Genomic DNA, 24,977 nt, shown 5'->3' with positions numbered 1-24,977 from the left:
GACTGCTGTGATGAACAAGAATACGTCAGTATGGCCGAGAAGAAGAAATGGCGACAGTATTCAACTGAATATTTGAAATATGGATTCGTCACATCACCTGCCAACAATCAGGTCCCCTTTTGCCTCCTTTGCGAAAATACATTTTCAAATGAAGCCATGAAGCCTTCTTGACTGAATGAACACATGGTAAAAATGCATTCAGACAAAGTTGGTAAGCCTCTTTCATTTTTCCAAGATCTCAAGTCCAAATTTGAGCGGCGAAACAATGTAATATGTAATATGTTCAAGAATTCTTCACTAAATGCAGACAAGGGTTTGCTTTGTTCTTATAAAGTGTCCTTATTAATAGCTAAATGTGGAAAACCACACACTATGTAAAGAGATTGTCAATACTATGCTACCTTGGTCAAGTGAAATTACTCAATCAATTCCATTGAGTAATGATTCTGTTTCAAGAAGAATTGATGAGATGGCTGCTCAAATAGAAGAAACGTTAATCAACATATTGAAGAATACAGAATTTGTGATCCAGATCGACGAGTCAACGGTTCGAGACAATGAAGCATTGGTGTTGGCGTATGTCCGTTTCATCAACAAGAATGACGAGATAGTGGAGGAACTGTTGTTTGCCAGAATTTTAACATCTGATACAAAAGGCTCCTCAATCTACAAAAAGGTAGATTTTTTTTTAGCGAGAAAAATATCCCTCTAACAAATATTCTAGCGTGTGCAACTGACAGCACCGCATTTATAGTTGGACGATATTGCGGATTTATAGCTCATTTGAAAACAGCGGTACCTGGTGTTTTGGCTGTCCACTGTGTCATTCATAGACAGCACCTTGTGGCTAATAATTTGTGTGACGAGTTGCACGAATGTTTGAAATTAGTTATAAAGGCAGTTAACAATATAAATGCTCATTCTTTGATTGACCGTCTGTTTCGCAAGCTCTGTGAAGAAAATGACAAAGAATTTGAACGCCTTCTCCTGCACAGCGAGGTGAGATGGCTGTCAAGAGGAAAGTGTTTGCAGCATTTCTTTAAACTTTTTGAAACAGTCGTAGAGTTTCTTCAGCCTGTAGACTCAAGTCTGAGCAACGCGCTTGATGAATGACGTCGTCATGTGGCCTACCTTGCTGATGTGTTCGATAAACTGAATTAAACTAACACAAAGCTACAAGGTGACTGTTAGGCGCCGGGGTCCGCTTGTCTGCGCGGCCCGGCGCCTAGCAACTAGAGACGCTGTGCGCGTACAGCCGCCGGCTCCCTAGCAACGCTAGACGCCGGGCGCGCTGAGCCGCACGGACCCTAGCAACGGGGACGCCACTGGCGGACCGCGTTCCCCTTTGCTAGGCTTTAGGAAATTAAGATATTCACCTGCTCTCTGGCCGTGCAGCAAGGCAGCTGCACGGCATTTATTCTAATCAGCCTTTAGCAGCTGATTGGAGGACTCCTTGTTAAATACACTCCCAGGGCTTCTCACAGACTCCGGTAATAGCTTCCTGCTTGCTGCCTTTGTTTGCTGAGAGTCTGTTTCCAGTCCTGCTGTATCCGGTCATTCCAGTCCTCAGAAGTCCGGTATTCGGGAGTTGTCATCTCATCCCAAGAGGTCGTTTGGTTCCCTGGAGTCCTGACTGATCACCGTTTTATATCCAGTGGTGTTCGTGAGTTGCGGCTCTGCCGTGTGTTGCGGCTCAGCCGCTTTACCTTTTATATTTTGTGTTTGGAGCATTTGCGGAGGGTTCCGCTTCCACAAGTCCTCTCTGGTACTCGGCGGTGCCGGGTAGGAGAATTGGACAAGTGGATATTTTGGTTGTCCTTTTCCCTGGCGGTTTCTCCGCACATATTATAGTTTTGAGTTTGCTTAGCCCCTGGCCTGGTTGTTTAGTTAGAGGGCCTCTTGTTATCACACTGTCTCGGGTTTCCCTTTGTCTCTCATTAAGACCGGGGGGCATCGAAGTTGGGCAGACATAATCCGCCCTTCAAACGCGGCTGCCAAGGGCTCAAGAAACCATAGTCTCGCAGGGGATTTCTGACAACACGGGTGAGACAACAGAGTTAGGGCGCCAGGGGCTATTTTCCTGTCCTGCTCCCTTCCCCAGCATTCCGTTCAAGTGCTCCGGTCCTTGCCATAAGATCTCCTCTGACCAGAGTGCTGGAATCATAACATTATTACCGGCCATACCAAAACTTAAAATTAAACGGGGTTTAATTTTTTCTCATTCAGTTTTGTGAGAGTTTATCGGCCTCATGAAGCCAACAGGTTTAGGGCCAAATCCTGGTCAGCTCTTAGTCAGCCAGATTCAAGAACTTACTCAGATGGTTCAGGATCTTTCTCTTCGGGTGAAGTCGCAGGAAGATCTTTTGCGAGCTTCCCCAAGGGTAGTCCCTGAACCAAAGATGCATTTGCCTGACCGTTTTTCTGGTGATAGAAAAGAGTTTTTTAATTTTAAAGAATCCTGTAAGCTTTATTTTCGTTTAAGACCGACTTCCTCGGGTACTGAATCTCAGCGGGTCGGGATTATTATTTCTTTGCTCCTGGGGGATCCTCAGACCTGGGCATTTGGTTTAAGAGCAGAGGATCCGGCATTGTTGTCAGTTGACGCTTTTTTTGAGTCTTTAGGGCTCTTGTATGATGACCCTGATAGAGAGGCGTCCGCTGAAAGTCAGTTGCGCGCTCTCAGACAGGGTAGAAATTCTGCGGAGGTTTATTGTACGGAGTTTCGCCGTTGGTCGAACGACTGTGGCTGGAATGACCCAGCCCTGCGCAGTCAGTTTCGCCTCGGCTTATCAGAGTCTATAAAAGACAGTCTCCTTCAGTACCCCGCTCCTGAGACTCTCGATAAACTCATGGAGCTTTCTATTAAGATTGATCGTCGTCTCAGAGAGCGGAGGGCTGAAAAAGGAGCACCTGTAAGGTCAAGTCCGTGTGTATATTCCATTCCTGAAGACGTAGAGGAGCCCATGCAGATGGGTCTCTCCCGGCTGTCTCCTGAAGAAAGAGCCAGAAGGCAAAATTCTGGTCTTTGTCTGTACTGTGGGGGTAAGGGACATTTTGCTCGTAATTTTCCGAACAAGTCGGGAAACGCTTTGACTAGGTGAATTGTGAGGGGGTTCACCTAGGTCTGCAGCTTATCTCCTCGAATAACTCCCTTTTAGTCCCAGTTAAAGTTTCCTTTGGCAGCCTCAGTTCTTCGGTGTCGGCTTTTGTTGACAGTGGAGCTGCAGGAAACTTTATGGATTTAACTTGGGCTAAGGCCTTAGGCATTCCTCAGTTACCTTTGGGTAGGTGTGTCACCATGCATGGCTTAGATGGGAGTCCGCTGTCTAATGGGATTATTTCTCTCCATACACCCCCTGTACTACTTACAGTAGGAGCTCTACATTCCGAGAAAATCGAGTTCTTTCTTACACATTGCCCAGCAGTTCCAGTTGTTCTGGGTCACCCTTGGCTGGCCTTTCATAATCCCACCATTGATTGGCGGTCGGGGGAGATTTCACAATGGGGTACTTTTTGTGATAAGGAATGTATCACGTTTCCAGTCAGAGTAGCAGCTATCATTCCAGAACTCATTCCGGTGGAATACCAGGAGTTTGCTGATGTTTTCTCCAAAGGCAATGCGGACATTCTGCCTCCCCATCGGCCTTATGATTGTGCTATTGAGTTAATTCCTGGTGCCGCATTGCCAAAGGGAAGATTATATGCATTATCCGGGCCAGAAACTGCGGCTATGAATGATTATGTAAAGGAGAGCCTTGAGAAAGGATTTATTAGACCATCAAAATCTCCTTTAAGTGCAGGCTTCTTCTTTGTGGAGAAAAAGGATGGCTCGCTTAGACCTTGCATTGATTTTAGAGCCCTGAATAAGATCTCAGTTAAAAACACCTATCCTTTGCCGTTGATTTCTGTACTCTTTGATCAGTTACGTTCTGCTGTGATTTTTTTCTAAAATTGACCTTAGAGGAGCGTACAACCTCATCTGAATTAAATCTGGAGATGAGTGGAAAACGGCCTTCAGTACTCAGTCGGGTCACTACGAATACCTGGTGATGCCGTTCGGCCTGTCCAATGCTCCGGCAGTTTTTCAAGACCTCATTAACGATGTGCTCCGTGACTTCCTAGGGAAATTCGTGGTCGTTTACTTAGACGACATCCTGATTTTTTCTGAATCAATGGAACAACATGTTACCCAGGTGCGTCTGGTTCTTCAAAAGTTACGCGAGAATCATTTATATGCCAAGCTGGAGAAGTGTGAGTTTCATGTCACGGAAGTATCTTTTTTAGGGTACATAATTTCCCCTCAGGGATTTTCCATGGAACCAAAGAAACTCCAGGCCATCCTTAGTTGGGCGCAACCCACCAATTTAAAAGCAATTCAGCGCTTTTTAGGGTTTGCGAATTATTATAGGAGGTTCATTCATTCTTTTTCTGACCTGGTTGCTCTCATTGTAGCTCTGACAAAGAAAGGAGCGGATCCTACCAACTGGTCGCGTGAAGCTGAGTTGTCCTTCCGGGCCTTGAAACAAGCCTTTGTCTCGGCTCCAGTCCTCAGACATCCTAATCCGGAATTGCCCTTTGTGGTGGAGGTTGATGCCTCGGAGGTTGGAGTGGGGGCTATCCTTTCTCAAAAGGATCCGTAGTCTCTGGAGTTACATCCTTGTGCCTTTATGTCCAGGAAATTCTCCTCCGCTGAATCCAACTATGACGTTGGCAATCGGGAGTTACTGGCGGTAAAGTGGGCTTTCGAGGAGTGGAGGCATTGGCTGGAGGGAGCAAAACATACTATTTCGGTATTGACTGACCATAAGAACCTGCAATACATTGAATCGGCTAAGCGGCTTAATGCCCGGCAGGCACGTTGGGCATTATTTTTTACGCGTTTCAAATTTATAATCACTTTCAGGCCTGGTTCCAAGAATACTAAGGCTGATGCCCTGTCACGTAGCTTTCTTCCGGTTCACAATAACAATCCTGTTACCCCCATACTTCCATCTTCGGTCATCTGGGCGGGCCTCACACAAGATTTATTTACCCAGTTAAAACAGCTTCAACACCAAGCTCCTAGAATTACTCCTGCTGGTCGTCTTTGCGTCCCTGAGTTTTTGAGAGCTACTGTTTTAACGGAATTCCATGATAACAAAGTTTCAGGGCATCCAGGAGTCTCTAAGACATTGGAGTTAGTCTCTCGCTCAGTATGGTGGCCTGGTCTTTCTAAAGACGTCAAGGAATTTGTTTATTCATGTCACGTTTGTGCACAGCATAAGGTTCCCCGTTCCTTGCCCATCGGGCAACTTATGCCCTTAAATGTTCCTCTCAGGCCGTGGTCTCATATTTCCATGGATTTTGTGGTTGACCTTCCCCTTTCAGCCGGATTCCGAGTCATATGGGTGGTAGTGGACCGTTTTAGTAAAATGGCTCATTTTATTGCTCTTCCCCGATTGCCTTCTGCCCAAGGGTTGGCAGTTTTGTTTCTCCGCCATGTATTCAGGCTTCATGGGTTGCCTACTGATATTGTTTCTGATCGGGGTCCACAATTCATCGCACAATTCTGGAAATGTTTTTGTGCCTCATTGAAGATGAAATTGTCGTTAACATCCGGTTACCACCCACAATCCAACGGGCAAACCGAACGAGTTAACCAATCATTGAAACAATATTTGTGCTTGTATTCAGCCAAACTCCAGAATGATTGGTCCGAGTTTCTTCCGTTGGCTGAATTTGCTTACAATAATTCTTGTCATTCCTCCACTAAAGAGTCTCCATTCTTTTCAGTTTTTGGTTTTCACCCCAGAGCTAATTCTTTTTTTCATCATTCCTCAGTCTCCACGCTAACCTTAACCTCCCATCTCAGAGCCATTTGGAAAAAGGTGCACCTTGCTCTCAGAAAAGCGGCCTTTCGAGAGAAGAAATTTTCTGATAGGCTCCGACGTCCTTGCACTTTTAAGGTGGGAGATAGGGTGTGGTTGTCGACTCGCAACATCAGGCTTCGACAATCCTCGGCTAGACTGGGACCCAAATTTATTGGGCCATTTCTTATTATTAAAAGAGTCAACCCAGTTGCCTTTCGGTTACGTTTACCAAGATCTCTCAGGATTGGAAATACGTTTCATTGTTCCCTGTTGAAACAATACGTTTCTTCCAGTAGATTTCCTCGGAAGATCTCTCAGGGTAGATCTCCAGTGGATGTACAGGGACAACAGGAGTTCTTGGTAGAGAAGGTTCTCGATTCCAAATTGTCCCGGGGTCGGCTGTATTTTCTAGTTCACTGGAAAGGCTATGGTCCGGAGGAAAGGTCTTGGGTCCTGGATAAGGATCTTCATGCCCCGAGGCTCAAGAGGGCATTTTTTCGGGAATTTCCTCAGAAACCTGGCTTCAGGGGTTCCTTGACCCCTCCTCAAGGGGGGGGTACTGTTAGGCACCGGGGTCCGCTTGTCTGCGTGACCCGGCGCCTAGCAACTAGAGACGCCGTGCGCGTACAGCCGCCGGCTCCCTAGCAACGCTAGACGCCGGGCGCGCTGAGCCGCACGGACCCTAGCAACGGGGACGCCACTGGCGGACCGCGTTCCCCGTTGCTAGGCTTTAGGAAATTAAGATATTCACCTGCTCTCTGGCCGTGCAGCAAGGCAGCTGCACGGCATTTATTCTAATCAGCCTTTAGCAGCTGATTGGAGGACTCCTTGTTAAATACACTCCCAGGGCTTCTCACAGACGCCGGTAATAGCTTCCTGCTTGCTGCCTTTGCTGAGAGTCTGTTTCCAGTCCTGCTGTATCCGGTCATTCCAGTCCTCAGAAGTCCGGTATTCGGGAGTTGTCATCTCATCCCAAGAGGTCGTTTGGTTCCCTGGAGTCCTGACTGATCACCGTTTTATATCCAGTGGTGTTCGTGAGTTGCGGCTCAGACGCTTTACCTTTTATATTTTGTGTTTGGAGCATTTGCGGAGGGTTCCGCTTCCACAAGTCCTCTCTGGTACTCGGCGGTGCTGGGTAGGAGAATTGGACAAGTGGATATTTTGGTTGTCCTTTTCCCTGGCGGTTTCTCCGCACATATTATAGTTTTGAGTTTGCTTAGCCCCTGGCCTGGTTGTTTAGTTAGAGGGCCTCTTGTTATCACCCTGTCTCGGGTTTCCCTTTGTCTCTCATTAAGACCGGGGGGCATCGAAGTTGGGCAGACATAATCCGCCCTTCAAACGCGGCTGCCAAGGGCTCAAGAAACCATAGTCTCGCAGGGGATTTCTGACAACACGGGTGAGACAACAGAGTTAGGGCGCCAGGGGCTATTTTCCTGTCCTGCTCCCTTCCCCAGCATTCCGTTCCAGTGCTCCGGTCCTTGCCATAAGATCTCCTCTGACCAGAGTGCTGGAATCATAACAGTGACAAAATTAATTTCATCAAGGCCAAAGGGATAATCTCTGCATTTATTGCTAAACTGGAACTTCTTCAAACTAATTTAAGTTGGTGGGAGTTGTACCAGTTTCCTAGTCTTCAAAAGTTTTCAGATGAAGGTAAACTTGAATCAAAGACTTAAACATTTTTTGTTCGCACCTCACGCAGTTGAAAGACGACATGCATAGATTCAAGACCTATGTGAACTTAAAGTACTGAATTAGGTGACCAATTCGTTTCTAGCGGAGACGACAGAACTCCACCCTAGACTGCAGGAGCAGTTGACTGACTTGAAACATTACTGTTTGCACGTACCATAGGGAATACCACACAATCCCGCAATCGTCAGAATATCGGGTATATAGACAACTGCCTTAGAGCAGCAGGTGATAAAACAATGTTTGTGTTTTAAGGTTCTGTTTGCACTGTATCCTCAACCCTGATACCTACAAATCCAAACATTATTTTTATTTTACAGAGTGCCCTGGGGGCTACCTTTTATATTGTTACCTCAGAAAATGTGCGGCAGTGTGATCCAAATATTGGGGCTACCCTGATACCTGCCAAATCAAACATTAGGGTTTTTTTTTTACAGAGTGCCCTGTTTGCACTTTACTCTTTTATATTGTTACCTCAGGGCAGGTGTCTTCACCATGTGGCCCTCTAGCTGTTGTGGAAATACATAGCAAGACATGCTGGTACATGTAGTTCCACAGCAGCTGGAGGGACACATGTTGAAGACCCCTTGTGTTATGTGGAATTTTACAGAGTGTTATGTTTGCACTTAAATATTTTAGATTGTTACCTCAGAAAATGTGCGGCAGTGTGATCCAAATATTGGGGCTACCATGATACCTGCCAAATCAAACATTAGGTTTTTTTTTTACAGAGTGCCCTGTTTGCACTTTACTCTTTTATATTGTTACCTCAGGGCAGGTGTCTTCACCATGTGGCCCTCTAGCTGTTGTGGAAATACATAGCAAGACTTGCTGGTACATGTAGTTCCACAACAGCTGGAGGGACACATGTTGAAGACCCCTTGCGTTATCTGGAATTTTACAGAGTGTTATGTTTGCACTTAAATATTTTATATTGTTACCTCAGAAAATGCGTGCCAACTGTTTAAAAGAAAACATATAATAACTTATAACTTTTGAACAAAATTTTTATAACTGAAAAACAAAATAAACAATTAATGTTTGCACACAAAAACTTGTCTGTCTTCTCTACTGCAACATTGTTTGAAGATTAGCTGCAATGGTGGCCCTTATGCACTCGCTGGCAGTGTCATGCCCCCCCACCAAGCCTGGTGCATCATGTAAAGTGACCCCCGCCCCATGATCATGTACATTCCACTCGGGGAGAAAGTTTTCCTTTTGAATCTCACATATGTTATGGAGAATGCAGCAGGCTGCTACTATATCTGGCATTATTTTCAAGCCCACATCATTCCTCTTCATGAGGCAGCACCATTGTCCTTTTAAACGCCCAAACGCATTCTCCACTGCCATACGGGCCGAACCTAGGGCATGGGTATATGATGTCTGTTTGGGAGATAAGTGAACATGCTGGATGTAGCCCTTCATTAGCCAGCGCTGTAATGGGTATGCTGCATCACCAATGAAGTGGACCGGGATGTCCACACCATGTACGATCACCGATTTCTGTTAATAAAACATTAATATTATTACAGGGGTAAAACTTGACTATTGGTTTATGGGCGAAAATTAGTTTAAGTAGTAAATAATCTTACCTCTCGAGGGAAAAGCCATCCACCAAGCTTGTCCTCAGCAATACCATAAAGATCGGAGTTGGCGAGAACCCTTGCATCATGTGACCGTCCGGGCCACCCTATGAAGACATCTGTGAAACTAAAAATAAAGGTAAATTACAATTTATGCATTATCATAAAACAGCCCAAGCCTATTTCAAACACATTAGTGAAACAGTGCTTACCAGTATTTGTGGTCCACTATAGCTTGCAGAACAATGGAATGCCAACCCTTACGATTGTAATAGTCTGCTGGGTTGTCACGGGGGGCGATGATGGGGATGTGGGTCCCATCTATGGCACCAGCACACTGTGGGTAGCCACGCTTCTTAAATCCTTTTATAGTCGCATCTAGCCGCTGTCCTTGTGGCAAGGAAATAAAGCGATGGTACATGGTATCCAGCAATGCCCGCGTGACCTGGTAGACAATCTTGCAGACCGTGCCAATCCCTACTCCAAATAAACTGGAAACTGTGCGATACTCTCCAGGGGTAGCATACCACCAGAGAGCAATCGCTAATCTCCTGGCTGGCTCAATGGGCTTCCGGAACCTGGTGGTCTGCATGGTTATTGCGGGGGACAGTAGTTCCAAAACATACTCGAATGTAGCGCGAGACATCCTCAAGTTTTCCATCCACTGCTCCTCCTGATATGCTAGAATGGTCTGCATGAATGCTTCTCCATGTCTGCGATCTCTCACCCACATTCTTCGGCTTGGTGTAGAGTTCATTGTTATGAGAGAAATAACAGTGGATGATATACGCGCTCTCCTCCTTTTCAAATATTTGTGTCGATAGGTAGCCCTCTCTGCAAAGAATTGAGCCCTCCTTCTCCAGCTCAGCAGTAGGTAGCACAAGGTGAGAAGCTGCATCAAGCTGTCTGTAGCAGAAATAAGCAGCAGTAAACTGCAAACAGTCTGCGACTCCATGCTAGACACAGCTACTGCACCGGCGTCCATTGCTGCAATGCTGTGAGCAGGCCCCACCCCTCCCTTTTGGTCCTTTTGATGACATAATCTTGATGAGACAGTAAAAAGTCCATTTGTAATGACAGAAATAGGCTTTTGCAGAGCTTACCCGGGTTAGGTGGAAACAGATCCGACACGGGAATAACCCGTGTCGAAGTGCAATGGAAACGGGGGGGCCGACACGGGTTGTAGCCGGGTTAAAAATCCCGGATCGGACACGGTACTCAGGTGGAAAAGGGGTATAAGTATGAGGAGGAAAAGTACATGATAAGCAATCACTCTGAGTGGCAGATGGAATGGATTGCAAGTTACAAATGAAGACAGAATATAAAACAAAATGAAAACAAAGTATTTTACAGGATTTATTATAAAAGTATTACTATGTCTAGTCTAGCAACATATATTCAGATGTAATAGGAATAATAAGCTGTAGAAAATTGGTTTTATTGAAAGATGTAAAATAGATCAAACCAAATTCTAATAAGATTATTAATGTTCAAAAGCATTAAAACATTTGATCAATGTTTCTAATACATGATTCAGTTATTTGTTCCTTTAAACATTAATGCAAAAATAAAAATTGGTTTAAACAAAAAAAAGTGTTTTGTTTTTTTTAACGTTTTTTTATCCAACCCTGCCAGCATATATAGTGTCACAGATAAATGAAATATCTGTCACTCTTACTTGTATCAATATAGATGTGTAAGCTATTGTACCAAAGACAGCATAAGTTTTTGTTTGGGTGGCAGTCACAACTTACTTGGCTGAAAAAAACATTTGCGGAATGGCCACGCTTGACCTAAACCTAAATACATTGCAACACACCCCACTTGCACACCTCTCTTTACTAAGTTCACATTAACAGTAGGAATGTGCAAAAATATTTAGAAACAACATTCCTAACATAAATGCACAAAGCTAAACAATTTTAAAAATACTTATAAATGTACAGTATAGATAATATTTTTCTTTTGATCATTTTGAATCAGTTAGTACCGTATACCTAGTGATGATACTGATGAATCTACAGTAATTGGATAAAAGACTATTCATCTTTTAATCTCAGAATAAATAATACATGTACCAAAATACCATAGCAGTCTGCTGCAATAAATATCAGCAGGTGGAAAAAAAAGCTTGGAATTCAATCATATTATGAAAATCACAGGGGGTAGGATTATTTTCATATGTGTACTTTGGTAAGAACTAAATTAATATTGGTACCTACTGATGGACAAAAACATTCCTCTCTAGTGGCAAGCAATGTTATTATTTGCTAAAGCCTAGGGAATTTAGTAAGGTTGACCTGCCAAACTGCCATGACGAATAATTTAAGTGGTTCAAACGAAAAATTATATAATGGTTGCATAGAAACGTATATATTTTTATCAAAAGAATTTAATTTACTTGTGAATGTGTTGTTAATTATTGTGACATAACTACTCAATTGCCAGTGGATATTTCATGGGCTGTATATTTGCACTGCAGAAGTTGTGGGTGAGGGAGTGCAGACAGCATCTAAGGCAGGGGTCAGGGAACTTTTTTACCTTTTACCCCAAAATATATTTAGATATGTCGATGTTACCTCCTTGATTTGAAAGGAAGAAATCATATATTATTGTGTATATACTGGTTATCACTGTTTATATGGCATTTCTAAGATACAGTGTGTGTGTGTGTGTGTGTGTGTGTGTGTGTGTGTGTGTGTGTGTGTGTGTGTGTATATATATATATATATATATATATATATACCTGCGTTGTTGCCCCGGCACTCTAGTTATCCACTGCGGGATACGTCTTGCTCCGGTGCCCTCCCCAACAGAGGGTCTCCCCTCTGATGTAAACAGCAAAAAGAACGAGGCGGCACTCGGAGGCTATGCATCAAACGTGTATTCAGAAAAGTGTGATCGACGTTTCGGGGACCAGTTCCCCTTCTTCAGGACCCCGAAACATCGATCACACTTTTCTGAATACACGTTTGATGCATAGCCTCCGAGTGCCGCCTCGTTCTTTTTGCTGTATATATATATATATATATATATATATATATTTTTTTTTTTTTTTTTAAATTATTATTATTTTCGCCAATTATTTTTTTGGCAAAGATTGGGTTAATTAACACTTTCTCCCCAAAACACCAGAATGAATGTAAGAAAGATGGATAAGGGGGGGAGGGGGGACGGCACGACTTTTAGGAGACAGATAGTCACATCCTCACCTCAGTAATGTCAGTGGGAATTTCCCACTGTTCTGTGTATGGGTTGGCTGGCCGCGGGCGGGAAGACAGGACAGCGCAGGACGGGCGAGCATGAGGGAGCGCGGTGGGACGTCAGCACGTCACACTGCGGCCAGGAACACAGCACAGGGCGTCCAGGAGCACAGCGGTGTGATGTCAGCATGTCACGTCGCGAGCCAGACAGTGCTGGACGGGGCTGTGTCTCAGTAGCGTGACCATCCATTACCCCCAGGACGTCAGCACGTCACATCGCGAGTGGTGTGACGTCAGCACGTCACATCGCAAGCCGGACGGTGCTGGATGGGGCTGTGTCTCGGCAGCGCGACCGTCCTTTACCCCCAGGAATTTCATTTTTACCCCTGTTCCCTGACCACTGATCTAAGGGATTGTAAAATCCCAACCGGGCGAAATAATCACGGTCTAAGAGTTTGTGGGCCGCAAGAATGAAAAAAATAAATGTTATATATTTATATATATATACCACTCTCACAAACAGGTGGGTTTATAAAGCTACTGAATAACGACACAGCAGTCTCCTCCCAGAAAGACATTTCAGTTATTTAAAACCTTTTTCAAGATCCACAAACAAACATAGACATCTTTCCTAAATAACCTCGCATCATCGTGAAAGAGGCCGCTCTCCCGCTGATTGTCGGGTTTGATGATGTCACATCCCTGCAACATACGCACCCTGGCATCCCCCGGCAGTCCTGCGGTATCCTGGCAACCAACAGTGTGTACAAGAATGCACCAGAAACAATATGGCAAAGTATAATAAATGGAGAGACGAGATCATACTATACATACTAGAAAACAAGTGAGAGAAAAACTTTCATTCAGGCCCCCTGGGGAAACAGTGTTCAGGTACCCATCTTGCCTCTTGTTTAAGGAGTGCCTTACCCCGGTCATTTCAGTTACCTCATTGATTTGGATTTGTCATTTTTCTTCCTTATAATCTTTTTTAATGAAATTCTGCAAATTATGTATGTAACACAATCAATTTAGAATTTACCACCACTTCAAGTAAAACAGAGATAGTGTTCCTCGACCTAGAAATCTACATAAAAAACAATACAATTCAGATGAGAACGCATGTAAAACCAGTTAATGGAAACACTGGCCCTCATTCCGAGTTGTTCGCTCGGTATTTTTCATCGCATCGCAGTGAAAATCCGCTTAGTACGCATGCGCAATGTTCGCACTGCGACTGCGCCAAGTAACTTTACTATGAAGAAAGTATTTTTACTCACGGCTTTTTCTTCGCTCCGGCGATCGTAATGTGATTGACAGGAAATGGGTGTTACTGGGCGGATACACGGCGTTTCAGGGGCGTGTGGCTGAAAACGCTACCGTTTCCGGAAAAAACGCAGGAGTGGCCGGGGAAACGGTGGGAGTGCCTGGGCGAACGCTGGGTGTGTTTGTGACGTCAACCAGGAACGACAAGCACTGAACTGATCGCACAGGCAGAGTAAGTCTGGAGCTACTCTGAAACTGCTAAGTAGTTAGTAATCGCATTATTGCGAATACATCGGTCGCAATTTTATGAAGCTAAGATTCACTCCCAGTAGGCGGCGGCTTAGCGTGTGTAACTCTGCTAAAATCGCCTTGCGACCGATCAACTCGGAATGAGGGCCACTATACTCCCTACTGCAAGCAATCACCACAGGGACTGGATTTCCAATATTCTCAAAGGATAGTTTCAAAGGATAAAAAGAAACTGTACAGACCAATGGGTATATGCAATTGCCGGCGAATCGCGGCAATTTTTCGCCCGTTTTTTAATTCGACACAATTCGACCGTCGAATTCCGGCAAGTGGGTGCCGGAATTCAACATATTCAATAAAAAACGGATTCGACAGTCCCGCTGTCGAAAAACGGGCGATTTGACGGATTTTGATTAGATTTTTAAAAAACGGGAAAAAACCCGGAAAAAAATTGCGTGTGGTCCCCCCTCCAAAGCATAACCAGCCTCGGGCTCGAAGAGCCGGTCCTGGTTCTAAAAATCCCGGGAAAAAACAGACAGGGGATCCCCCGTATTTTTAAAACCAGCACCGGGCTCTGCTCCTGGTGCTGGTGCAAAAAATACGGGGGACAAAAAGCGTAGGGGTCCCCCGTATTTTTTACACCAGCATCGGGCTCCACTAGCTGGACAGATAATGCCACAGCCGGGGGTCACTTTTATACAGCGCCCTGCGGCCGTGGCATTAAATATCCAACTAGTCACCCCTGGCCAGGGTACCCTGGGGGAGTGGGGACCCCTTCAATCAAGGGGTCCCCCCCCAGCCACCCAAGGGCCAGGGGTGAAGCCCGAGGCTGTCCCCCCCCATCCAAGGGCTGCGGATGGGGGGCTGATAGCCTTGAGAAAAATGAAAGAATATTGTTTTTTCCAGTAGTACTACAAGTCCCAGCAAGCCTCCCCCGCAAGCTGGTACTTGGAGAACCACAAGTACCAGCATACGGGAGAAAAACGGGCCCGCTGGTACCTGTAGTTCTACTGAAAAAAAAATACCCAAATAAAAACAGGAGACACACACCGTGAAAGTAAAACTTTATTTGACACCTGCCGACACACACACACTTACCTATGTTGACCCGCCGACTGCCACGCCCCCCTCGTCACTGAAGAATCCGGGGTACCTGTGAATAAAATTATACTCACCTGATCCAGTGTCCAGATTATAATCCACGTACTTGGCAAAAAAAAAAAAAAACGAACACCCGGACCAGGTGGACTGAAAGGGGTCCCATGTTTACACATGGGACCCCTTTCCCCGAATACAGAGACCCCCCCGTGACTCCTGTCACAGAAAGGTCTCTTCAGCCAATCAGGAAGTGCCACGTCCTGGCACTCTCCTGATTGGCTGTATGCGCGTCGGAGCTGTCAGACAGCGCATCGCACAGCTCCCTCCATTAGTTTCAATGGTGAGAACTTTGCGGTCAGCGGTGGGGTTACCCGCGGTCAGCGGCTGACCGCGGGTAACCTCACCGCTGACCGCAAAGTTCCCACCATTGAAAGTAATGGAGGGAGCTGTGCAATGCGCGTCTGAGCTTAGACGCGCAGAGCCAATCAGGTGATTGCCACGAAGTGGCGCTTCCTGATTGGCTGAAGAGACCTTTCTGTGACAGGAGTCACGGGGGGGTCTCTGTATTCGGGGAAAGGGGTCCCATGTGTAAACATGGGACCCCTGTCAGTCCGCCTGGTCCGGGTGTTCGGTTTTTTTTTTGCCAAGTATGTGGATTATAATCTGGACACTGGATCAGGTGAGTATAATTTTATTCACAGGTACCCCGGATTCTTCAGTGACGAGGGGGGCGTGGCAGTCGGCGGGTCAACATAGGTAAGTATGTATGTGTCGGCATGTATGAAATAAAGTTTTACTTTCACGGTGTGTGTCTCCTGTTTTTATTTGGGTATTTTTTTTCCAGTAGAACTACAGGTACCAGCGGGCCCGTTTTTCCACCTGCATGCTGGTACTTGTGGTTCTACAAGTACCAGCTTGCGGGGGAGGCTTGCTGGGACTTGTAGTTCTTCTGGAAAAAACAATATTCTTTCATTTTTCTCAAGGCTATCAGCCCCCCATCCGCAGCCCTTGGATGGGGGGGACAGCCTTGGGCTTCACCCCTGGCCCTTGGGTGGCTGTGGGGGGACCCCTTGATTGAAGGGGTCCCCACTCCCCCAGGGTACCCCGGCCAGGGGTGACTAGTTGGATATTTAATGCCACGGCCGCAGGGCGCTGTATAAAAGTGACCCCAGGCTGTGGCATTATCTGTCCAGCTAGTGGAGCCCGATGCTGGTGTAAAAAATACGGGGGACCCCTACGCTTTTTGTCCCCCGTATTTTTTGCACCAGCACCAGGCGCAGAGCCCGGTGCTGGTTTTAAAAATACGGGGGATCCCCTGTCAGTTTTTTCCGGGGATTTTTAGAACCAGGACCGGCTCGAAGAGCCCGAGGCTGGTTATGCTTAGGAAAGGGGACCCCACGCAATTTTTTTTCTGATTTTTACCATTCCATTTAAAAAAAAAATAATAATAATAATATTTTTAAAAATATATAAATAATACTTGTGCCTCCAAAATAGACAAACCAAGTACCTAATCCCTTCTAATGTAAATAGATATGCTATTACCAATAAAAAAAACACCAAAAAAAACATGTTTTTAAAAATTTTTATTAGATTCCGCCACCAAAGTGTGGCGGATTGAAAATGACGAATTTACTGTCTAAAAGCACTGTTGTCGAATTTCCAAGCTTCAATTGAATATACTTTTGTCGAATTGCCGCATTTGTACCATTGCAGAAATGTCGAATTTGACAAATGTCGAATTTCAAAAAGTCGAATTTGGAAAGTCCGTTTTTTTGACGAAAAGTACTGAATTGCATTGTCGATTTTTTTTTGGGCGAAAATGTCCCGTTTTTCGACATTTTCGGGAATTCGACCGCAATTGCATATACCCCCAAGACACCTACATCTCACAGAGTAAAGAACTGATGCAGAATTTCATTAAATAAAGGTTATAAAGAAGAAAAATTACAAGCCCAAACAGAAAAGTAATATTTTAGTGACCTATATTCAATACACAGAGCATTTTAGTGACAGATGCTCAATGCAGAAACCATTTTAGAGGAAAATATTCTAAACAGAGAGCTTTCTAGTGTCTGTAAAACAATATAGAAAGCATCCTAGTGACTGTCATACACAATACATAGATTATACTAGTTTGGGATACACAAAACACTGAAACATACAACACAGAGAGCTACTAGTGAGCCACAGAATACAGAGCTCGTCCTTATGTAAAATACAGACATTCTATCCAAGTAAGAGGCATACAATAAAGTGAGCATTTAGGCAATGGCTATACAATACAGACAGCATCCTATTGACATATGTAGTGTTTAGTGCGCAGGGCACTAACAGTGAAATAATGCACTATAGAGCACCCTCTGTCAGAGCCGGCCCTAACCAATTTGGTGCCCTAACCAATTTGGTGCCCTAGGCAAGATTCGGACTGGTGTACCCCCCCTCCCATGGAGATAATGGGCGACTGAGCGAGAGATACAAGTAGATATGTTCTGTCACCCACATTCTGGAAAGAAATATAAAATCAGGTATAGAGTTTCTTGTACAACAAATTATGTGGTGTATCTACTAAGTTGTCCGTGTGGTCTCCACCACGTTGGAAAAACGGAATGTATGATGAAGGAGCGGGTGGCTGGACATAGACATGCGATTAGATCTGCATTAAATTCGGGTCACAGTGATCAGCCAGTGGCCCGACATTTTCTTAAGGCTAAACATTCAATAGCGGTTTTGAGACATCGGATTATCGATCACATCCCACCATTGGAGAGGGGTGGAAATCGAGGTTTACTATTGCGTAAGGCAGAGGCCAAGTGGATTTTTACATTGGATACCCTCTCTCCGAGGGGTCTTAATGAACAATCCGGATTATCATGTTTATTGTGAACTATGAGAGTATTTAGTGTAGACTGTGTTCCCTTATATGTATCTGCTGAAATATAATGGATATTAGGAATTTAGTACTGTATGGATATAAGTGATTAAAGTAATGAAGTTTAGATTTTTCGGATTACTTATGAATAGAATGTAACATTATGATGATGTGTCACTAAAAGATAGTGCAGTTGTCGGATGGATAATATATAATACACTTATTCTTGTACTGGTTTAGGTATTTTAAGCTTTACACTGTTTTTTTAACTGTACCTGTTATATGTAATAAAATATTATGTATGGTTTTAACACTGGGTGCTCTGGTCCCTCCCTCCAGTGACGGTGATACTGGCGCTGGACTCCTGGTGATGATGTCATTAATTATGGAGCGGAAGACAGCGGGCAACGTGCGCCATGGAGGGCAAAACAGAGGTATATAGGTGAGTGAAATGTACTGTGTTTTGCTGTCCTGACGAAAAATGTTCAATGAACATTGAAACGTTGACATAAGATGCTGTGTGGTCTATTCTTTTGAAGTGCTGAGAGTGCCGCCGAAGGGGTAACAGTATATATATTGTCAAAGTCGAAAAATATTGTAGTACACACACCACATACTAACCACACACACATGCCCGCTGCGCGTGCACTTGTTCCGCCGTGCTTGCACATATCCGCAATTTGCGTATGATCGCTCCCGCGGTCCTGCGCGTGGTATGGGTATTTACGGCAGAGTTTGTGAGCGCATAGAGGGTTATCAATACATTACATATTTAATCCAAATAGTGCACATTGTACACATAGCCCCCCTGCACCACATCAGCAAGTATCAACAGTTTAAATGATTCCAGGGCTGAGAGATTTGCCTTTGCATGATAGGAAGGGACAGACTAAGGTTATAAGGTGATGTCTGGTATCCAGCCGTAGGGTATTTTTTTTTTTAATCAATAGTTTTTATTTATTTTTTAAACAGTAACATACCCAGCCGGGCATGGCAGCACATATACACTCCAATATAATTATGAGTTGACTGAACAAAATATCAAGCAGAAATATTACGATTCACTAACAGTGCAGCAATGTTTACAATGTCATAATCATGTACTGCCGAATCCGGCCGGAAACAAATATAGAACTAAAATCTAACAGCTAGAGATAAAAGGTAGAGTAGAACAAGAAGAGAGACAACACATTGAGACACATAGGGGATGACAAAGACACGGGATAAGTTCCATTGACGAGAACGTTCTCAACGCATCTGATCAATTATCGATCTTAATTGAAAGTGATATATACTAAATGTAGCAGTAATGCTTAGGCATCCTCTGATTGTGGGGAGTGTAACTGTGACAAGTCTATAGGATTGGCGACAACCATAGGAAGCCCTGTCCGTTCCCGGAATATTTTCCACTTCAGCCAATAATTCAGTACTGAGGATGGTGAGGTCGTATCGTAACCTCCCGACGTTTCAAATAGATAGTGTTTATGTGTGCTGTTAACAATGGCGTGGAGCGTGGGTACATTTGGTGTTTTCCATAACTGTCCAATTGCAGCCTTTGTAGATATGAGAATATGGCCAGCAATATATCTATCGCAGCGCATAAGGTCAGGTGAGGAATAATGGAAAAGGGCGAACATAGGGGTCATAGGGACCTCAATCCCCAACACTTCCCGGAGAAGAGAGAACACTTCAGTCCACAACGACCTCAAAACAGGGCATTCCCAGAAAACATGTAGGATGTTACCCACGTGGCCGCAACTCCTCCAGCATAACCGGGAAGTCGAAGGCCAAATGGTATGAAGTCGCTGTGGAGTAAAGTACGCCCTTTGGCACAATTTGAAGTACATCTCAGAGTGCTGCAGGCATCTCGAGATCCCAAAGCACCTCGAGGAGATGGAGTCCCACTCCTCCTCCCGTAGATCAATGGAGAGATCCCTCTCCCACTTCAGCTGTGAAGGAAACTTACCCCTTTTAGTGAGGAGGGTTATATACTGGTACCATTTTGATATCCCACCCTTATGGTCCGGGGAATGGTCCGGGGAAGACAGCCGGAGGCGGAGGGAGGCCGGAAGGGGGACGGGTGCCACCCCCTCTTTCCCACAAGACTGCAGCCAGTGTCTAATCTGCAAGTATTTGAAGAAGTCATGCCTCGGGATACCCGAATTACTTAATAACTTAGAAAAAGGCACCAACCCTCCCTCTGAGTATAGGTCTCCTAAATGCACAACCCCAGCACGGATCCAATTGTCCAATCCTAGGTTGGGTATGAGATTAGCAATAGTCTTAATTTCTAAATCAGCCGCAGGCAATACTATTTTCGAATCAGACGCAGCAACATTATGCCAGAGCTTCAGGGTACATCTAACCGATTCCCCCGGGCCTAGTCGCTTATGAACACTTTGAGCAGGCAGCAGAAACAAATCTCTCAAGTCGATCGAACCCAAGAAGGAGCTTTCCATAAGGACCCATGGTTTGGGGCTGTGCAAGTCAAACCAATCTCGAGCCTGGCTGAGAAGGCACGCGGAGTGGTACGCTTCCAAGTTAGGGTATGCCACCCCCCCGACCATTTTAGGCAACATCAGGACCTGTCTAGCTATGCGGGGCCTCGCCCCTTTCCATATATACTGCGAAATAATCATGTTAGCTTTCACCAGGAGAGGTCTGGGGACGTTACGAGGTATAGCTCGGAACAAATAAAGAAGTTTAGGGAGTAGTATCATCTTGGTCGCGGAAATTCTACCTAGCCAAGATATTTCATGAAGGGACCATTCTTTTATTAATTTTCCATAGGCGCTAAGAAGGGGTACATAATTACAATCATACAGGTCTCTGTCTAGGGAGAGGTGAATACCCAAGTACTTAATGGATCTGACCTGCCAAGCATAACGGTATAGATCTTTAAGTCGGGTCACCGTACGTGGTGGTATGTGAAGCGGTAGGGCCTCCGTCTTGGTCGTATTCAACTTATAATATGAAATATTAGAGTATCGGTTCAGCACGTCATGGAGCGCAGCCAATGAGGCATCAGGGCGGGTTAAGCAGAGCAAGATGTCGTCAGCAAATAAACTGATCTTGTGGGTTAAACCCCCAATTTCTGGGCCAGTAATCCTTGGTTCAGTCCTAATTATCTCAGCTAGTGGCTCAATGGCTAAAGCAAATATAAGGGGTGACAGGGGACAGCCCTGTCTGGTTCCATTGGTGACATTAAAAGTCCCTGACAGACAACCGTTAACAAACACCCTTGCAGAGGGGGCAGAGTACAGAGCAAAAACAGAGTCCAAGAACCTCCCAGCGAACCGATATTTGTCTAAAACAGCTCTCAGATATCCCCAATGGAGTCTATCAAACGCCTTTTCGGCATCTAAAGAGAGTATAAGGAGGGGTGTTTTGTGCGCATCACAATGTTCGAGAATGTTAAACACCCTCCGGGTGTTGTCCGGAGCCTGTCTGCCCGGGACAAAGCCCACCTGGTCAGCCGCTATGAGGGAAGGGAGCAGAGGGGAAAGACGGTTGGCAATTAATTTTGCAAAGAGCTTAACGTCTGTGTTCAACAAGGCTATAGGTCGGTAATTTTGTACTGCTGTGGGGGGTTTGCCAGGTTTTGGAATGGCAACTATCTGTGCCTCCAGCATTTCTTTGGGAAACTTTCCCACGTCCGATGCCTCGTTGAAAACAGACAACAATAGGGGAGCCAATTCATTCTTATATACTTTATAGAAATTGGAGGGGAAGCCATCAGGGCCAGGGGCTTTGTCCTTCGGGAGACCAGAGACAGCTGTGTCTAGTTCTTCTAATGTTCAGGGGGCGCTAAGGAACAGGCTAGTCGCGGAGTCTACCGTTGGGAGGGAAATTTCTTTTAAGAACGACTGAATGTCAACCTCTCTGGGTTGGGGGGTGGACGGGTCAGACCTTAAGTCATATAACTGGGAGTAATACTCTGCAAAGGTGTTTGCTATAGCATAGGGGTCAGATACCCTAGATCCCGACGCAGAACAGACATAGTGTATCCTGGCTCTAGCTCGTTTAGACTGTAGCTTCCGGACCAAAAGGCGTCCCGCTTTATTACCTAGTGCATAGATTGATTTAATCTAGTAATATTGCGCTGCACCTCCTTAAGTGAAAAAGTGTTCACCTTTTCCCGGGCGGCTAATAAAAGCTTATGGGTGGTCTTATTGAGCGGGTTCGCTTTATGTAATGATTCCAGTCTGGCAGCCTCCTTATCAGCAGACAGGCGTTCCGCCTGTTGGGTGCGCTTAAGTCTGGCAGCAGTCTGGATGGCTATGCCTCGAATCACCGCTTTAAAAGAGCACCAGTTGTTAAAGGTCGATGTATCTTCTGATTTATTTGTGTCAAGATATATTTGTATAGATTGTCGAATAGTGCTAAGGGCATCAGGATTATTGAGCAGGAACCTCCCCAGTCTCCAAGGCCCTGGGGGGATCCCACCTGTCTCCAACTCCCATACCACCAGTACCGGGGAATGATCAGACCAGGTCATTGGCAATATTTTGATTTCCCTGATAGCCGTCAGAGTCTCTTTGTTAGTCAGAGCAAGGTCTATCCTAGAGTATGTGCAGTGTACGTGTGAGTAGAAGGAATAATCCCTCTCTGTGGGATGCTTAGTTCTCCATGCATCATATAAGTCGAATTCCCCCAGTAACTGGCGGAGGCTAGGCCTCCCGTCCCGAGCCCTCCGACCTCCCAACCGAATATCTCCAGTAGAACCAGATCTGTCTAATAGGGGGTCGACCACTAGGTTGAAATCCCCCAAAATCATAACCGACCCCTTAGTATGTTTCTGTATCAGAGCACAAAGTTTCCTGCAGAAAGTGAGCTGACCAGTATTAGGGGCATAGCATGATACTAGAGTGACCATAATGTTCTCCAGTAACCCTATCAAAATGAGATATCGACCCTCTGGATCTGCTATTTGGGACTCTAAGGTGAAAGTGCAGTTCGAAGAAAAAAGTATCGCCACTCCAGCCTTTTTTGTGGGGCCATTGGCCATATAGCAAGTAGGGAAACGGTTATCTTGAAATTTAGGGGGATCTAATTTTTTGAAGTGGGTTTCTTGAACCGCAACTACATTTGCCTTCATTTTATAGAAGGAGGACAGCGCTAGTTTACGTTTCTGTGGGGAATTTAATCCCTTAACATTAAGTGAGACTAACCTGACCATGACAGAGCAGTACAGGAGCCATCAACCTCTGAGTCCATCGTCTAGGAACACAACCCTGGGGAAGACAAGACACATAGGGGAAACAGACTGAGGTAGACAAAAGAGAATTATGAGAAAAAGAAAGGAAACAGACCCCATAAAGATATGGGGCCGCAGTAAGGCGCCAAAACATCCAGCGCCCCACCCAATGGAATAGGGAGGTTGGTAGCCAACCTCCCCGCAACCTAACAGACGAGAATTGTATATCTCGGTGTAAATACACCCACACGGCCTATCATTCCCATAACCTTAGGGTTTAGTGCCACAAAGATATATAACGCTAGTCAATTATGTAAGAACTGTTACAATGAGATTATCAAGCTGAGAATTAGTAGGAAGAAGACAGCAAATTAATTCTGTACTGCTCATACATTAATGTCTACTATAATGCAATGATTGGCAAACATAGTATAACCAGTTCTGTGGCATTAGCCGGCTTAAATCTCTCTCGTAACCGTCTCTGCAGTTGACTGTCAAGACCCGGGACTTCAATCCAGGTAAAGGCATCCATGGCAAATGAGTGTGATCAGAGTACCATTACTTCTCAACCGTCGACCAGTCCTGCTGAAGTCGATGGTCAGGAGAACTGGGCCCGGGGTCTCCCCCCAGGTTCCATTTACGAAGGAGCTTCAGGCCCTCGTCAGCCGACGAGATGGCTATGGTAGAACCGTCTCTGGAGATCAACAGGCGAGTGGGGAAGCCCCATCTATAAAGGATACCAGTCTTTCGAAGAATAGTAGTAACCGGTTGGAAGGAGCGTCTTTTATTGAAAGTGTACTGCGACAAGTCCCCATATAGCTGATGTTTTCCCAAGGCTTCTGCCGTATCAGAGGATGGTCTAGCCGCCTTCAGCAAAGATTCTTTTATATGATAGAAGTGTACCCTCATCAGAACATCTTTAGACGATCCCTCTGGGGCACCTCGGGCCTTAGGGATTCGATGAACTCGATCCAACAAAAGATCTGAGGAGCTGGCAGTAGGCAACAGTTTTTTGAAGATCTCCATAGTATAATCGTGTAGACTACTGTTAGAGACTGAGTCGGGGACCCCTCTGAGTTTCAGATTGTTCCTGCGCGAGCGATCTTCCAAATCCGCTACTTTATCGCGCAAGAAATTCACTTCACCCTCCAGGGTATCATGGGAGTCTATCAACGAATTGTGTGAACCGACTACCTCGCCCATCTTAGTTTCCAATTGGTTTGTTCTCTCACCCAGGTCATCGATGGAGCTCTGGCAGGATTTCAGCATGGCTCTGAACTCAGATGTCACGTCATCCTTAAATTGATGTAGCAAAAGCTTCATACTGCCGATTGTTAAGGCTTCACCGTCTTCAAGACGCATAGAAGGGGATGCGTCGCTGGAAGGAGGCTCAGAGGGCAAAAGAGAGGACCGCTTTGACTGGGGAGAGGGGCCCACCCCAGGGGTTTCAGCTTCTGGGGGTTTGTTACAGAAAGAAGAGGGTTTGAAGAAGGCGACTTGATTGACCGTTTTGGAGGCTTTATTCTTCTTCGGAGCCATGGCTTCTGTTGTCACGGAAATTGGACGAATGCGGTATTAGGGTGGCCCAGGTATCTTCAATCTAGCAGTATAGCGACCCGGTGTAGGTATGTATTAGCTAAAATGGTTGCGGGGAGGTATTAGGAGGACATTGTAGCGAAAAAATCACATCTCAGTGCCGCACGGGCAGGGTGAGTGCACCAGATCGAGTAGCGATGTACGCCCCTGTCCGGAAGATATCAGTCGTAAAGATCAGCTCCTTTTCAGGTGTGCAGAAGTGTACTGAACTACGGAGCTAACCCCAGGAGCGCGGATGCCAGCGGCCCAGTCAGCAGATGCACCTCAACAGACCTTTTAGGCAAGTACTCTTGGTCGATGTTTATAATACGTCTCCAGACACAGGTCCCAAGGTGGTACTGCTAATATGGCTGTATTATATTATGGCCCCCC

The 24,977-nt window shown here is 45.3% G+C and overlaps 1 pseudogene; it reads left to right on the top strand.

The window, feature by feature from the left end:
• Positions 1-30: 30 nt before the first annotated feature.
• Positions 31-23,550, top strand: LOC135050126 (zinc finger MYM-type protein 6-like; annotated as a pseudogene).
• The last annotated feature ends 1,427 nt before the right edge of the window (positions 23,551-24,977 follow it).

The sequence above is a fragment of the Pseudophryne corroboree genome, chromosome 1, assembly GCF_028390025.1.
Source record: "Pseudophryne corroboree isolate aPseCor3 chromosome 1, aPseCor3.hap2, whole genome shotgun sequence".
NCBI classification, from domain to species: domain Eukaryota; kingdom Metazoa; phylum Chordata; class Amphibia; order Anura; family Myobatrachidae; genus Pseudophryne; species Pseudophryne corroboree.
Note: the sequence above shows the minus strand (reverse complement) of the source record. Positions and strands in the feature narration are given on the sequence as shown.